General features: G+C 43.9%; 1 protein-coding gene and 1 long non-coding RNA gene across 2 annotated transcripts in view; one reads left to right on the forward strand and one right to left on the reverse strand.

Moving 5' to 3' along the window:
• Positions 1-14,541, forward strand: part of LOC137471568 (fatty acid-binding protein, adipocyte) — a 190,458-nt gene that overhangs the window by 31,482 nt on the left and 144,435 nt on the right. The window lies entirely within an intron of this gene.
• Positions 4,728-6,670, reverse strand: LOC137476733 (uncharacterized). Its single transcript, XR_011000563.1, has 2 exons — positions 6,243-6,670; positions 4,728-5,008 (listed from the first exon to the last, which is right to left on the reverse strand). It is a non-coding gene; the product is annotated as an uncharacterized lncRNA (long non-coding RNA).

The following is a 14,541-nucleotide window of genomic DNA, read 5'->3' on the forward strand; positions in this document are numbered from 1 at the left end:
ACCCATCCAAATTACCTGGATGCCAGCAACCCACTAGAGCTAATCCCAAGCTCTGCAACCAATTATGCCAACACAACTCTATATTACAGAAGGGGAATATTGACAAACAATGAACGATAATTACTGCTTGTGTTCCTCAAGGTGCGTTATCCTACTGACTTGTTCTTTCTCTCCCAGAATCAAACATTTCTTTTATGATAGCTCTTCTTCCATAGCAGAGTGAGTTAGTATCCTAACACTGGGCTCAAGCACAAACAACCCAATTTTTTCACCCTTTCTCACATAAACAGCACTTTGTGTCAACAAATACACTGAACCTATAAGCACTTTTACCTGAAATGAGTCAGGTGATAGAACCGAACCCTTCCTATTTAGAGGGGGCTTAACCCGTAGAATGCATGCCACCACTGCCCATTTGCACTGCTCTGGCAGTATAAAAGGACCTTGAAATGTGTGCAAATGTAAATGGGTCAGATCAAAACTGGCGCTATGCATGCATACTGCACAATCATTAGCAAGGCACAGAGTGTGAACAATGGGCACAGGCGGTGTTCCTGTGCACAGCAGACAGAGGACAAGTGACTGATGGCTGTTCACAGCTAAATAACACGAATAAAAGAAACCTGACAGTCAGTGCTCCACCCCTTTATCAGAGGTTCGAATGTCCAGATGTAGATCCTTGCAGAGAAAGAGGGGAACGAAAATGCCGTACAACAGGAGCAACTGCAACTCTTAGACCACCAGTGGGAGTCACTGAGACCACTGGAGCTTTCCTAATGCTTTCTATTATAAACTTTATAAAAGTCTATCATAACCCCTGGGACATGACTAGGACCCAGAGAAGCGTGGCTCAAAACTCAGCATGAGAAAGCTGACATTGAAAAAAACTTAGCACCACCTGAGATAACTCACTCTGAAGGAAATCAGCTCGTGTTCTACCACTGATATGCAAAACTAGGTTAAAAGAGTAAAGCATGAACTAAGTAAAAGGCAGGAATGTAAAAGTAGCTTTGGGTAAAAAGCTATCTCCTAAAAAGATTGGCTTAACATCACCTCATTTCTTGTCACCTTAAGGTGAGAGAAAGCATTAACAAAAGCAACATTTTCCCTCTACCCTGAAACCTTAAGACTGTGATTTTGTCAGTCAGCTGAGTGATCAACTTACCTTCCCTCCATCATCAAGTATTTGACAGGGTGTTATTTTATCAGTGCTAAAAAGCCCTGATGTCTCAGTCCATTACAGAGAGTTTCTGAAGGTAAGTCTTTTCAGCCTGAAGAATCATGTATAGAAGTGTCTAGAGAAATCTTTAAAGACTTTTTAAAAGTAAACCAGTCAATTTCATGTACTTGACTGATGCCAAGTTTTTACTGTCACAGTCCCTGAAAGCATCCTCTGTTTGCATGGAGGATAAACATTAAAGGGTATTTAATTGTATCAAATGCAAATTTACATGTGTCAGTGTATTTACTCTGCAATAAACAACATTTCTGGGTTTTTTCCCAATGGATATAATTTATGGACTCAAACATATTGAAGCAACTTAAGTAAATGTCTTTTTCCTTTTTGAGATGTTAACCTAACTAAGAGCAGATAAATTTTGCTTTGCTAGCTTTAAGGTTAGAAAAGAAAGCAGGCAAAAAAGAGAAATGGCAAATTTTTCAGATTATACTTAACTGAAAACATAGCCAAAGATTATAGCAAAAGCAATCAAGAACAGAAGAGTTTTAAACTAAGTAAGCAGAGAGCCTATGTAATTAAATGTGGATAAATTTAGAATGATACTCGCAGCAAAAAAAACCACCCCAAACTCTCCAAAATCTTTAAACTTTTTCTGTTGAACAGGAAAATCCTAAAATAGGCCAATATAGAGAAATAGATTAAAGAGAGCAATACACATTGCTAACAGTTAATATGACCACATATTTTTTGTAGCAAAAAGGAAAAATGTGTTATGTAGCTAGGCCCAGTTAGTCAAGACTCAAAATTTTGCCTATAAACACTTATAGTTCATAATGGAAGTAGTTTCTGATCTTTAGGAAAAATATTTTTTTTTAAAAAAGTAGAGACAATGCAGGTGAGATAGTAATCTAGAGTGTTAAATAACTAAGAACAAGATCTAAAAGTTCTGGTAAATCGTTTTGGAAAATGTTTTCCCCATGTGATTAAATTCAGTTAGTGCTAATTGTTCATTAGAAATCCTTTCTGAAAATAAATGATGGACAATTAATTAGACACTTTTCCTTTTTTATGACTTTATAGAATAGACAATAAATTTATTGCCTTTTATTTTAAAAGTTCTGTTGAAAATATACAAGCTATCTTGTATCTTTCAGCACTGACTCAGCTACAGGAATATAGCAGTTTTGTCACCCAGGAGAAGTGTTTGAATTATTGATCTACTCCCGGTGTGGTTGATCCTACGTCTAAGTAAATATCCCAGTATTCATCAGCAAATCACACAGCGTGCTCTATTCAGCACCTACCACTACATTATCTTTTAGGGACACCCACAGAGATTCCATTAGTCCTATTTCCAGCTTTTAAAACTTGCATTCAGAGACTTCTTGAATCTTCCTTTCCTTTATGGGGATTCTCAAATTCAGATATGAGACTCAAAGGAAAGCTCAAGTACGTTTCTGGAAAAACCTGAGGGGAGATAACAGATTTTTTCAGACCACCCAGAAAGCTGGGATGCCTCATCCTTTTCTTTAACCACACTGACTAAAAATCACACATGACAATAGAAAACTAGCACAGAAAAAGACGATCTTCTGATTTTACACAGCTTTGTGAGAGCATTATTCTTTCACTGTTGGAAAGCAGAAGGAAATGGCACCCATACCCATTGCTCCTGAAGAGGTTGCTGAGATATGTGTAGAGATTCACACAATTGAGACTGATGCTGCAAATTGCAAAATAGTATCTCACTGAAAAACATAATGAGCTATTTCAGAAAGCCAAAGTGGGAACAGAGAGTGTTTCAGTGCATTTATCTAAGCAATCACAATTCAGATTTCAAGGCAATAGAAGCAGTAAAATAAGTATAATCAAAGAAACTCATTTGTCTAGGTACATTTAATAAAAAAGAATAGATGTAGTCCTAAAGAAAGAGTGCTGATCTGTTGGTTGGTCTTCACCAGCATATTTTTTTTTTTTTTTTGCTAAGTCCTGGAAGTGGACAGGCTATATAATATTCTTTTCAATACAGAAAATGTGAATTCTCTTCAATACAGAAAGTACATACAGCTGCTAGGGGTAGAGGCAAAGGTGGACCTTCACCAAGAAATCAATCATGTTATGGTTAATTAACTCTTTCTTCATTAGCAGCACTGGCTCTAGAATAAACATCTGGTCCAGACATGTGGATCTTTAAAAAAACATGGCAATAATTTGTTTTTCAATTTGCCATAGCATCCAAATATATATCCAAGAGCACAGCTCATAACCCTTCTCCTCTGTTTTTCACTCTGAAAATGAAAAAAAAAAAGTGTTAGGTATCTAGGTCTGTAACACCCACTTCAAGAGATCTTGGTGCTAGTCTGGGCCTTTGAACAGCACATACCTACCTCTGTTGACCTGTAATTCAACACTGAATTCTTAAGTAACATTTTCTGAGGGAGATAGAAAGTACTGTTTTTCCCATTTTATTGACTCCAGAACTGAAACAGACACCTTAACAACTAATTTGAGGCCCCGAAAGAAAAGTTATTACAGACAAGCTTTCACTGCAGGAAGTCATGGAAAGTCCATGCTCTTAAGTAACAGGAAACACTGTTTTCTGCCTTCAGAGTGAGTTTCATCACTGATATTTTCATCATGAATATTTAACATTCACTAAAATGAATTCTCCTTTTTTGTATTTATTTTTTTAACAGGAAGAGTATCTCCCAGAATACATAATACATCTTCTGCTCATCTCTGCTCTTAATCTTGTAGCTCTTATGGAAGTTAAATCCATATGTCATTTTACTTGAGAGTTCTTGCATGCATTTCCTCTCTGGCCATAGAAACAAGACTTAAACCCAGCCATGGCTGAATTGGAGTCCAACATTTAGGTATATGGAAACCTATGCAAAATGATCCAAAAAGAATCTCAAAGAAAGGTTATCTCAGAAAAACTGAAGTCGTCTGAAAATGCTTTTGTTTAGTACGGGCTACTAGGGATATCCAGTTTGAACATAACTTTGTTTAGATGGCTAAACAAAGGTAAGAAGAAGCCTTGTTCCTGAGTGGGTAGGAAAGATGTGACAGTAGACCAGATGGCACAAGAAACCAGTCAGCAAAAAGGACAAGTTTTCCCACCACTCTACATCACTCGCTTAACTTTTTCCTAAAAGGATTCTCTGTCATGTTAACTACAATTTTCTCTGTGCAATGAATCCTCAGCCACTGCTTATTCCTTGGTATCAGTTGGGTGCTATCACTCCAAACAGTCTTTTTTTTTTTTTTTTTAAATGTAAATATCTAACAGGAATGACAACAAAACAATTCATTCATACCAAAAAGGCCACTGAATAATCTCCTGGAGAAGACAACTTCAAACCACTATTGACATGGCTGGAAAAGGACTAATGATTTAGATAAGAAAGATGCTTTATGATATTGGCAATCCTTTTGCCCTCTACTTGCCCCCACTACAAGCTTTCTAAAACTTTCATCATGGAAGGAGGTTAAGGAAAGATGGCTTGTAATGCAGTATCAGATACAGTGCTCCAAAAACTTCAGCTTCTAATCACATTTCATTTTTAATAGCCATCTCCCAGACTGATTATTTTTCAGACAGCAGCTTAAGTTATTTGAACATCTTTGTGAGCAATTTCCTTTACCCCATTTCTTCAGACATTTGCAGTAATTTCATAGGTACTACCTCTTTACATTATTTTCTAGCTCATCACTTCTACTATAATTTTGACTCAGAGCTCATTTCTTTGATGTACAAGAATTTGTTGTGAGAGCACAGGATACCAAAAGACAGAAATATCTTCATCATCTAATGTGCAGCATGATCTATATGTCAGAAAGAAATAGTAAAGTTATTATTTATGCTTCCTCTCAACCATCTCTCTTGCACAATAGTCAGATTGCTACATTCATATTACAGCACAAAATTCATTTCACACCAAAGAAGCTCCATTTAATACTAAGAAAGGAGCCTTGTGGTGTAAAATCCTGCATTCTACATTGTACAGGGTAAGAAAAATTTTTCCCAAATTGCTCACTGCTCTTTAGAGTAACCTGCAACACCATTCAGAGCACAGAATTTGGGTCTATATGTAACATTCCTTCTTATTTTTTTTTTCTTGCTCTGGTTTATTTTTGTTCTTTCCTATTTCACTTTTTGTTTTTGGTGGAAATCTGTTTTAGCCAACCAAGACAGAACCTCTTTTTATTTCATTGCCAACCCACCACCTGAAAGGTGGTTGATGCAGGTTAGCCTGGGTTTTGGGCTGCATGCAGCAATGGTATAATGTACCTGTCATTCTAATTCATGAAGCTGAAAGATAAAAATCAGCATCAACAATAAAATGTGCAACTTCAGCTTTTGTTGTTCTCTTTCCTTTTATGTTTATTTGTCTTGTTTGGTTGCAAGCAAAATTATATCAGAGCATAAACGTAGGGAAAACAATAGCTCAAATCCATTCGAAGTACATTTTCTTTTTCCAAAAAAGACATTTGATAAAGCCTATAATTCTACCTATAATATTGTTTAACTAGAAGAAAGTCCTTCTAAAACCTTTTTATATACAAAGAAAAACAATTAGGAGATGCTGATTGAATGAAAACGTCTTACTTTTTATTGTATTACATATTTTTACAGATTTTATTTTAAAATGTATCTTTAAAAAACCCACTTAAATTATACCTCAGATTTTCAAACTATTTTTCTTCTTTTTTTCTTATCTTTACTAAAACATTAAAACAATTTGCAGTGTCAGTTGTGGACCTAATAAGCCAAGCCCTTCATGCCCAAATTTCACTATCATACAGTGAGTCAGAAGAACATGAGACCATTTAGGAACACTTATGAAAGTTCCATCAAAAATAAGAGCTTTTTTTTAATTATGCCAGTAGTAGGCATTTGTGGGGATGTGGGTATTAATGCCTGTAGTGATGAAAGGCAATATTGATTTCTGATTAAAACCTGACCATTCTAATACTGGCTTTGTTCCATTGCATATGATGTCTCCTTTGAAATACCCATGACAGTTCTGACAGCAAATCTCCATCTAACATTGCTTACCTTTCTTACATCCACCCTTGTTTTCTGCCACCTCACCCTACACTTGCAACACCTGCCGTTCCCATTACATCCAGCCACAGCAATGTTTTCTTTCAAAAGGCATCCTAATGACTGCCTTCCTCACGAGCACATAAAGGATATTATTCACTCATACAATTGTCTAATTTTCCCCTCCATTTAAAATTATTCAGTTTTGGGGAATTCTGCAATATGCCAGTAATCAGCTGTGTCTATGTTCCCAGAAACTACCACTACTGCCTCTGAACTGTGGTACCCATGACTCTTCTCCCCGGTCTTTGTGTGAGCCATGGCTGTGCTATATCCTGCCAGCAAGCTGGGACCATCCCAACTTCTGCTTCCCTCACAGACTCATACATTCACTGGGAAATTAGGCATGTGGGCAGTTCAGAAGGAAGACACTGGCATTCCAGACCCTGGAAACATGTCCAGATGACAGCAAGACAAGTAGTGCAGATAACACTGTGAGGCAGCGTTGCCTCACAGCTTTTGTGATTGGAGGTTACCTACCATAACTCCTCAGTAAGACTTGACACAGCTGAGATCTGCTAAGGCATTCCCTCTAGAGCTTGTCTCTCCTAAGAAAAGTCTGCGCCATGTAATCATCCATCATAAATAAATGCTGTCTGATAATAAATTCTATGTCAAGGCCTCAGGTAAGTAGGTGATTTATCTTCCTGTGATAACCCTTGCTCTCTCTTATCAGCTTGTCTGAAATGTTTTTTATCATCACTTATTTCTTCCTGTTCAATATAAAGTTACAAATCCATACAGCAAATAACCATGTTTTTCAACGTGTCTGTAAATGTTTAGCACACCTGCGGGCTCTGGAAGATAGCAAGAACAATAGCCAATAAATAGTAGCCTCCAGTCCTAGAATAGCCTGCAAATGTTAATGCTGAATTAACATGTCAGTGTGCAACATATCTTTTAATTGCAATTCACAAAGAAAAGTAGAAATAGAAAGAGACAAAAAGGCTAAATAAACTGAAAACAATAGAAAGCAAAGTTCTTCTGAATAAGAGATTTTGTTCTTCTTCAAAGCCAGAAATCCAAACTATCTGCAGGGTTTTTTAAAATAAATTAAGTACACTATTGTATAATATTCATCTAAAACTAACTCCATATTGTTACTTCACAAGAAAAAGATAAGAGTATGATTCTATCCAATTTTACATGTGTGGATGTCAGTATTATTTCAAACTCTACTTCTAACACAGAAGGTAAAGCTGTTAGAATTTTGGCTGGCTGAACAGAATTTGAGCAGAATGCAGAAGCTTACTTAAGTGTAGCAGTACTGAACATTGCCACTCTGGCACTTACTGAAGCACAGGGTGTGCTCATTTCCATATCAATGTGACACGTTTCTCCGAGACAAAGCTGTTTCACACCACTGCAGCTATTTGAACTTTGGAAATAAATGGAAAGGTTTCTTTGTTATTGTTAAAAAACAATGAAACTTATATCCTTTGTGCATAGGATACAGTTAATGAACACTGTCCTTTGTAGGGCTGTATTAGTGATTTTGGGCAAAAGGAACGCATTTGAACAGAGCTGTGCTGTGCAGGAAAGACAAGCGTCACTTCAAATTCAGTACATAGAGTTGCGCAAGTAATAGTGATGCCTTTCAGATTTAGAAGATTATATTCACTGCAACTTTGTTCGCTTGCTGAATGAGCCTATAGCAAAACCTGGGAATCAACAATAAAGTGAAATTTAAATGATTTGTCCAAGGTCACAGAGAAACACTGGAAACAATTAAGTTTGTCTCACTTGTATGTCTGCTCATGTTTTAACAAGACCAAGTTTCTTCTCCTTACCCCACAGAGAAAGAAATACTTTTCAGACTGTCACAAATCAATACTAAAATACACTGTACCGTACAAAACAGTAAGTCGCAGAGCATTAGGAAGGAAAAACAAAACCTTCAAGAAAAGCTGTATCAAAGGACCAGAAGCTTTGTCACATCACATTAAAACCCAAGGTCCCATTGCATCGAAAAGGGTATTACTGGGAAAGAACCACCTCTTCCCTGCAGCAAAAGCAAGCAAATGGTTCAGTGCTGTAAAACCAAGAACATTTAAAATCACTACTTTTAGCTAAGAGCAAACCAACTATTTTTAAACTTGAAGCTTCACAGCCATGTAAAGAACTCATTAATGAATATGAATATGACTCCTCAATCTAAATTCCTGTAATCCATGGCACAATACTTTTATTTAGATTGAAAAGAAAAAATGTAGTCTACTAAATCAACAATTCCTTATTCTCTGCTCCCTGGGCTTTCCTTACAATGTTCTTTTAACAATGATTACAGGAAAGAAAAAAGAAGGTAAGAAAAAAAATACCTTATTCAGAAAAAAAAAGTATCAGAAAGTACATTTAAAGATTACTTGTCAGCTTGCCACAAGCTGAATTTTATTTCATCACACAACAGCAAATGAGAACAATTTTTTCTCCCATACTCTTTGAAGAGTAGATGCTTTTAAGAAAACAGAAATAGAAACAGTGCTGGTACCTTTTTGTTCTTCAGCAACAACAGGATGGAGGGTCTCTAAGCTCTCAAAATCACAGAAGGGTTGCTGATGAAAGGAACCTCTCAAAGTCATCTAGTCCAGCCCCTGTTTCAAAGAGGGGTCAGCTAGAGCAAGTAGCTCAGGGCTGTGTCCAGTCAAGTTTTAAATATCATCAAGCAATTACTTCTCTGGACAATCTATTCCAGTCTTTGATCAACCTCACAATAAAAACGTGCTTTCTTATGTTCAGATGGAATCTTGTCTATCTCCATTTCCATCTGACTCTTTTCCTGTCACTGTGAGCCACTGATAAAAGCCTGGCTCCAACTTCTTTGCACACTCCCATCAGGCATTTCTGCACATGGGCAAGGCATCCTTGAACCTGCTCTTCTCCAGGCTGAACAATTCCAGCTTTTCATTTGCAGATGAGTGTCTGCTTGTACTTGGCATTGGTGAGGCTGCACCTCAAGTGCTGTGTCCAGTTTTGGGCCCCTCAGTTCAAAAAAAGACATTGAAGTGCTGGTGTGTGTCCAGCAAAGGGCAGCAAGGCTCATGAAGCATCTAGGAAATGAGTATTATGAGAAGCAGCTGAGGGAGCTGGGTCTGTTCAGTCTCAAGAAGGCTCAAGGGGCACCTCATTGCTCTCTATGACTCCCTGAAAGGAAGCTGTGGTGAGGTAGGGGCCAGTCTCCTCTACCGTGCCTGGAGTGAGAAGAACAGAGCTCCCTTAAGCTGAGATGGGAGATTCAGATTAGATACTAGAAAAATTTCTTCCACTGTTAAGGTAGTCAGGCACTGGAGTAGGTTGCTCAGGGGAGAAGGAGGAGTCACTATCCCTGGTGGTGTTCAAGAAGTGTCTGGTTCTGGGGCTAGGTGATCCAGTTTAGTGCTAGGTGTATAGTAGGACTAGATGATCTTGAAGGTCTCTACTAAAATTGATGGTTCTATGATTCTATTTATTAATGATATGTCATTATTAGCAGTTGTTGATCATATCTGTTTGTGTATTTTAAAGCTGAAGCAAGTTATACTCAGCCAGGACCAAGGCAAAACACTAATGGTAAGGATGAGGGGCAACGATGAGGGGCAACGATAAGGGGCAACGGAAAGGCAAGGGAAAGGATGAGGGGCAAGGGAAAGGCAAGGGAAAGGCAAGGGAAAGGATGGGGGGCAAGGGAAAGGCAAGGGAAAGGCAAGGGAAAGGCAAGGGAAAGGCAAGGGAAAGGCAAGGGAAAGGCAAGGGAAAGGCAAGGGAAAGGCAAGGGAAAGGCAAGGGAAAGGCAAGGGAAAGGCAAGGGAAAGGCAAGGGAAAGGCAAGGGAAAGGCAAGGGAAAGGCAAGGGAAAGGCAAGGGAAAGGCAAGGGAAAGGCAAGGGAAAGGCAAGGGAAAGGCAAGGGAAAGGCAAGGGAAAGGCAAGGGAAAGGCAAGGGAAAGGATGAGGGGCAAGGGAAAGGCAAGGGAAAGGCAAGGGAAAGGATGGGGGGGATGGGGGCAAGGGAAAGGCAAGGGAAAGGCAAGGGAAAGGATGGGGGGGATGGGGGCAAGGGAAAGGCAAGGGAAAGGCAAGGGAAAGGATGGGGGGGATGGGGGCAAGGGAAAGGCAAGGGAAAGGCAAGGGAAAGGATGGGGGGGATGGGGGCAAGGGAAAGGCAAGGGAAAGGCAAGGGAAAGGATGGGGGGGATGGGGGCAAGGGAAAGGCAAGGGAAAGGCAAGGGAAAGGATGGGGGGGATGGGGGCAAGGGAAAGGCAAGGGAAAGGCAAGGGAAAGGATGGGGGGATGGGGGCAAGGGAAAGGCAAGGGAAAGGCAAGGGAAAGGATGGGGGATGGGGGCAAGGGAAAGGCAAGGGAAAGGCAAGGGAAAGGCAAGGGAAAGGCAAGGGAAAGGCAAGGGAAAGGCAAGGGAAAGGCAAGGGAAAGGCAAGGGAAAGGCAAGGGAAAGGCAAGGGAAAGGATGGGGGGGATGGGGGCAAGGGAAAGGCAAGGGAAAGGCAAGGGAAAGGCAAGGGAAAGGCAAGGGAAAGGCAAGGGAAAGGCAAGGGAAAGGCAAGGGAAAGGCAAGGGAAAGGCAAGGGAAAGGCAAGGGAAAGGCAAGGGAAAGGCAAGGGAAAGGCAAGGGAAAGGCAAGGGAAAGGCAAGGGAAAGGCAAGGGAAAGGCAAGGGAAAGGCAAGGGAAAGGCAAGGGAAAGGCAAGGGAAAGGCAAGGGAAAGGCAAGGGAAAGGCAAGGGAAAGGCAAGGGAAAGGCAAGGGAAAGGCAAGGGAAAGGCAAGGGAAAGGCAAGGGAAAGGCAAGGAAAGGCAAGGGAAAGGCAAGGGAAAGGCAAGGGAAAGGCAAGGGAAAGGCAAGGGAAAGGCAAGGGAAGGCAAGGGAAAGGCAAGGGAAAGGCAAGGGAAAGGCAAGGGAAAGGCAAGGGAAAGGCAAGGGAAAGGCAAGGGAAAGGCAAGGGAAAGGCAAGGGAAAGGCAAGGGAAAGGCAAGGGAAAGGCAAGGGAAAGGCAAGGGAAAGGCAAGGGAAAGGCAAGGGAAAGGCAAGGGAAAGGCAAGGGAAAGGCAAGGGAAAGGCAAGGGAAAGGCAAGGGAAAGGCAAGGGAAAGGCAAGGGAAAGGCAAGGGAAAGGCAAGGGAAAGGCAAGGGAAAGGCAAGGGAAAGGCAAGGGAAAGGCAAGGGAAAGGCAAGGGAAAGGCAAGGGAAAGGCAAGGGAAAGGCAAGGGAAAGGCAAGGGAAAGGCAAGGGAAAGGCAAGGGAAAGGCAAGGGAAAGGCAAGGGAAAGGCAAGGGAAAGGCAAGGGAAAGGCAAGGGAAAGGCAAGGGAAAGGCAAGGGAAAGGCAAGGGAAAGGCAAGGGAAAGGCAAGGGAAAGGATGGGGGGGATGGGGGCAAGGGAAAGGCAAGGGAAAGGATGGGGGGGATGGGGGCAAGGGAAAGGCAAGGGAAAGGCAAGGGAAAGGATGGGGGGGATGGGGGCAAGGGAAAGGCAAGGGAAAGGCAAGGGGAAAGGATGGGGGGGATGGGGGCAAGGGAAAGGCAAGGGAAAGGCAAGGGAAAGGCAAGGGAAAGGCAAGGGAAAGGCAAGGGAAAGGCAAGGGAAAGGCAAGGGAAAGGCAAGGGAAAGGCAAGGGAAAGGCAAGGGAAAGGCAAGGGAAAGGCAAGGGAAAGGCAAGGGAAAGGCAAGGGAAAGGCAAGGGAAAGGCAAGGGAAAGGCAAGGGAAAGGCAAGGAAAGGCAAGGGAAAGGCAAGGGAAAGGCAAGGGAAAGGCAAGGGAAAGGCAAGGGAAAGGATGGGGGGGATGGGGGCAAGGGAAAGGCAAGGGAAAAGGCAAGGGAAAGGATGGGGGGGATGGGGGCAAGGGAAAGGCAAGGGAAAGGCAAGGGAAAGGATGGGGGGGATGGGGGCAAGGGAAAGGCAAGGGAAAGGCAAGGGAAAGGATGGGGGGGATGGGGGCAAGGGAAAGGCAAGGAAAGGCAAGGGAAAGGATGGGGGGGATGGGGGCAAGGGAAAGGCAAGGGAAAGGCAAGGGAAAGGAATGGGGGGGATGGGGGCAAGGGAAAGGCAAGGGGAAAGGCAAGGGAAAGGATGGGGGGGATGGGGGCAAGGGAAAGGCAAGGGAAAGGCAAGGGAAAGGATGGGGGGGATGGGGGCAAGGGAAAGGCAAGGGAAAGGCAAGGGAAAGGCAAGGGAAAGGCAAGGGAAAGGCAAGGGAAAGGCAAGGGAAAGGCAAGGGAAAGGCAAGGGAAAGGCAAGGGAAAGGATGGGGGGGATGGGGGCAAGGGAAAGGCAAGGGAAAGGCAAGGGAAAGGCAAGGGAAAGGCAAGGGAAAGGCAAGGGAAAGGCAAGGGAAAGGCAAGGGAAAGGCAAGGGAAAGGCAAGGGAAAGGCAAGGGAAAGGCAAGGGAAAGGCAAGGGAAAGGCAAGGGAAAGGATGGGGGGGATGGGGGGATGGGGGGGATGGGGCAAGGGAAAGGCAAGGGAAAGGCAAGGGAAAGGCAAGGGAAAGGCAAGGAAAGGCAAGGGAAAGGCAAGGGAAAGGCAAGGGAAAGGCAAGGAAAGGCAAGGGAAAGGCAAGGGAAAGGCAAGGGAAAGGCAAGGGAAAGGCAAGGGAAAGGCAAGGGAAAGGCAAGGGAAAGGCAAGGGAAAGGCAAGGGAAAGGCAAGGGAAAGGCAAGGAAAGGCAAGGGAAAGGCAAGGGAAAGGCAAGGGAAAGGCAAGGGAAAGGCAAGGGAAAGGCAAGGGAAAGGCAAGGGAAAGGCAAGGGAAAGGCAAGGGAAAGGCAAGGGAAAGGCAAGGGAAAGGCAAGGGAAAGGCAAGGGAAAGGCAAGGGAAAGGCAAGGGAAAGGCAAGGGAAAGGCAAGGGAAAGGCAAGGGAAAGGCAAGGGAAAGGCAAGGGAAAGGCAAGGGAAAGGCAAGGGAAAGGCAAGGGAAAGGCAAGGGAAAGGCAAGGGAAAGGCAAGGGAAAGGCAAGGGAAAGGCAAGGGAAAGGCAAGGGAAAGGCAAGGGAAAGGCAAGGGAAAGGCAAGGAAAGGCAAGGGAAAGGCAAGGGAAAGGCAAGGGAAAGGCAAGGGAAAGGCAAGGGAAAGGCAAGGGAAAGGCAAGGGAAAGGCAAGGGAAAGGCAAGGGAAAGGCAAGGGAAAGGCAAGGGAAAGGCAAGGGAAAGGCAAGGGAAAGGCAAGGGAAAGGCAAGGGAAAGGCAAGGGAAAGGCAAGGGAAAGGCAAGGGAAAGGCAAGGGAAAGGCAAGGGAAAGGCAAGGGAAAGGCAAGGGAAAGGCAAGGGAAAGGCAAGGGAAAGGCAAGGGAAAGGCAAGGGAAAGGCAAGGGAAAGGATGGGGGGGATGGGGGCAAGGGAAAGGCAAGGGAAAGGATGGGGGGGATGGGGGCAAGGGAAAGGCAAGGGAAAGGATGGGGGGGATGGGGGCAAGGAAAGGCAAGGGAAAGGATGGGGGGGATGGGGGCAAGGGAAAGGCAAAGGGAAAGGATGGGGGGGATGGGGGCAAGGGAAAGGCAAGGGAAAGGATGGGGGGGATGGGGGCAAGGGAAAGGCAAGGGAAAGGCAAGGGAAAGGCAAGGGAAAGGCAAGGGAAAGGATGGGGGGGATGGGGGCAAGGGAAAGGCAAGGGAAAGGATGGGGGGGATGGGGGCAAGGGAAAGGCAAGGGAAAGGCAAGGGAAAGGATGGGGGGGATGGGGGCAAGGGAAAGGCAAGGGAAAGGCAAGGGAAAGGATGGGGGGGATGGGGGCAAGGGAAAGGCAAGGGAAAGGCAAGGGAAAGGATGGGGGGGATGGGGGCAAGGGAAAGGCAAGGGAAAGGCAAGGGAAAGGATGGGGGGGATGGGGGCAAGGGAAAGGCAAGGGAAAGGCAAGGGAAAGGCAAGGGAAAGGCAAGGGAAAGGATGGGGGGGATGGGGGCAAGGGAAAGGCAAGGGAAAGGCAAGGGAAAGGATGGGGGGGATGGGGGCAAGGGAAAGGCAAGGGAAAGGCAAGGGAAAGGATGGGGGGGATGGGGGCAAGGGAAAGGCAAGGGAAAGGCAAGGGAAAGGATGGGGGGGATGGGGGCAAGGGAAAGGCAAGGGAAAGGCAAGGGAAAGGATGGGGGGATGGGGGCAAGGGAAAGGCAAGGGAAAGGCAAGGGAAAGGCAAGGGAAAGGCAAGGGAAAGGATGGGGGGGATGGGGCAAGGGAAAGGCAAGGGAAAGGCAAGGGAAAGGATGGGGGGGATGGGGGCAAGGGAAAGGCAAGGGAAAGGCAAGGGAAAGGCAAGGGAAAGGCAAGGGAAAGGCA

The sequence above is a fragment of the Anomalospiza imberbis genome, chromosome 1 (assembly GCF_031753505.1).
Source record: "Anomalospiza imberbis isolate Cuckoo-Finch-1a 21T00152 chromosome 1, ASM3175350v1, whole genome shotgun sequence".
In the NCBI taxonomy this organism is placed as follows: domain Eukaryota; kingdom Metazoa; phylum Chordata; class Aves; order Passeriformes; family Viduidae; genus Anomalospiza; species Anomalospiza imberbis.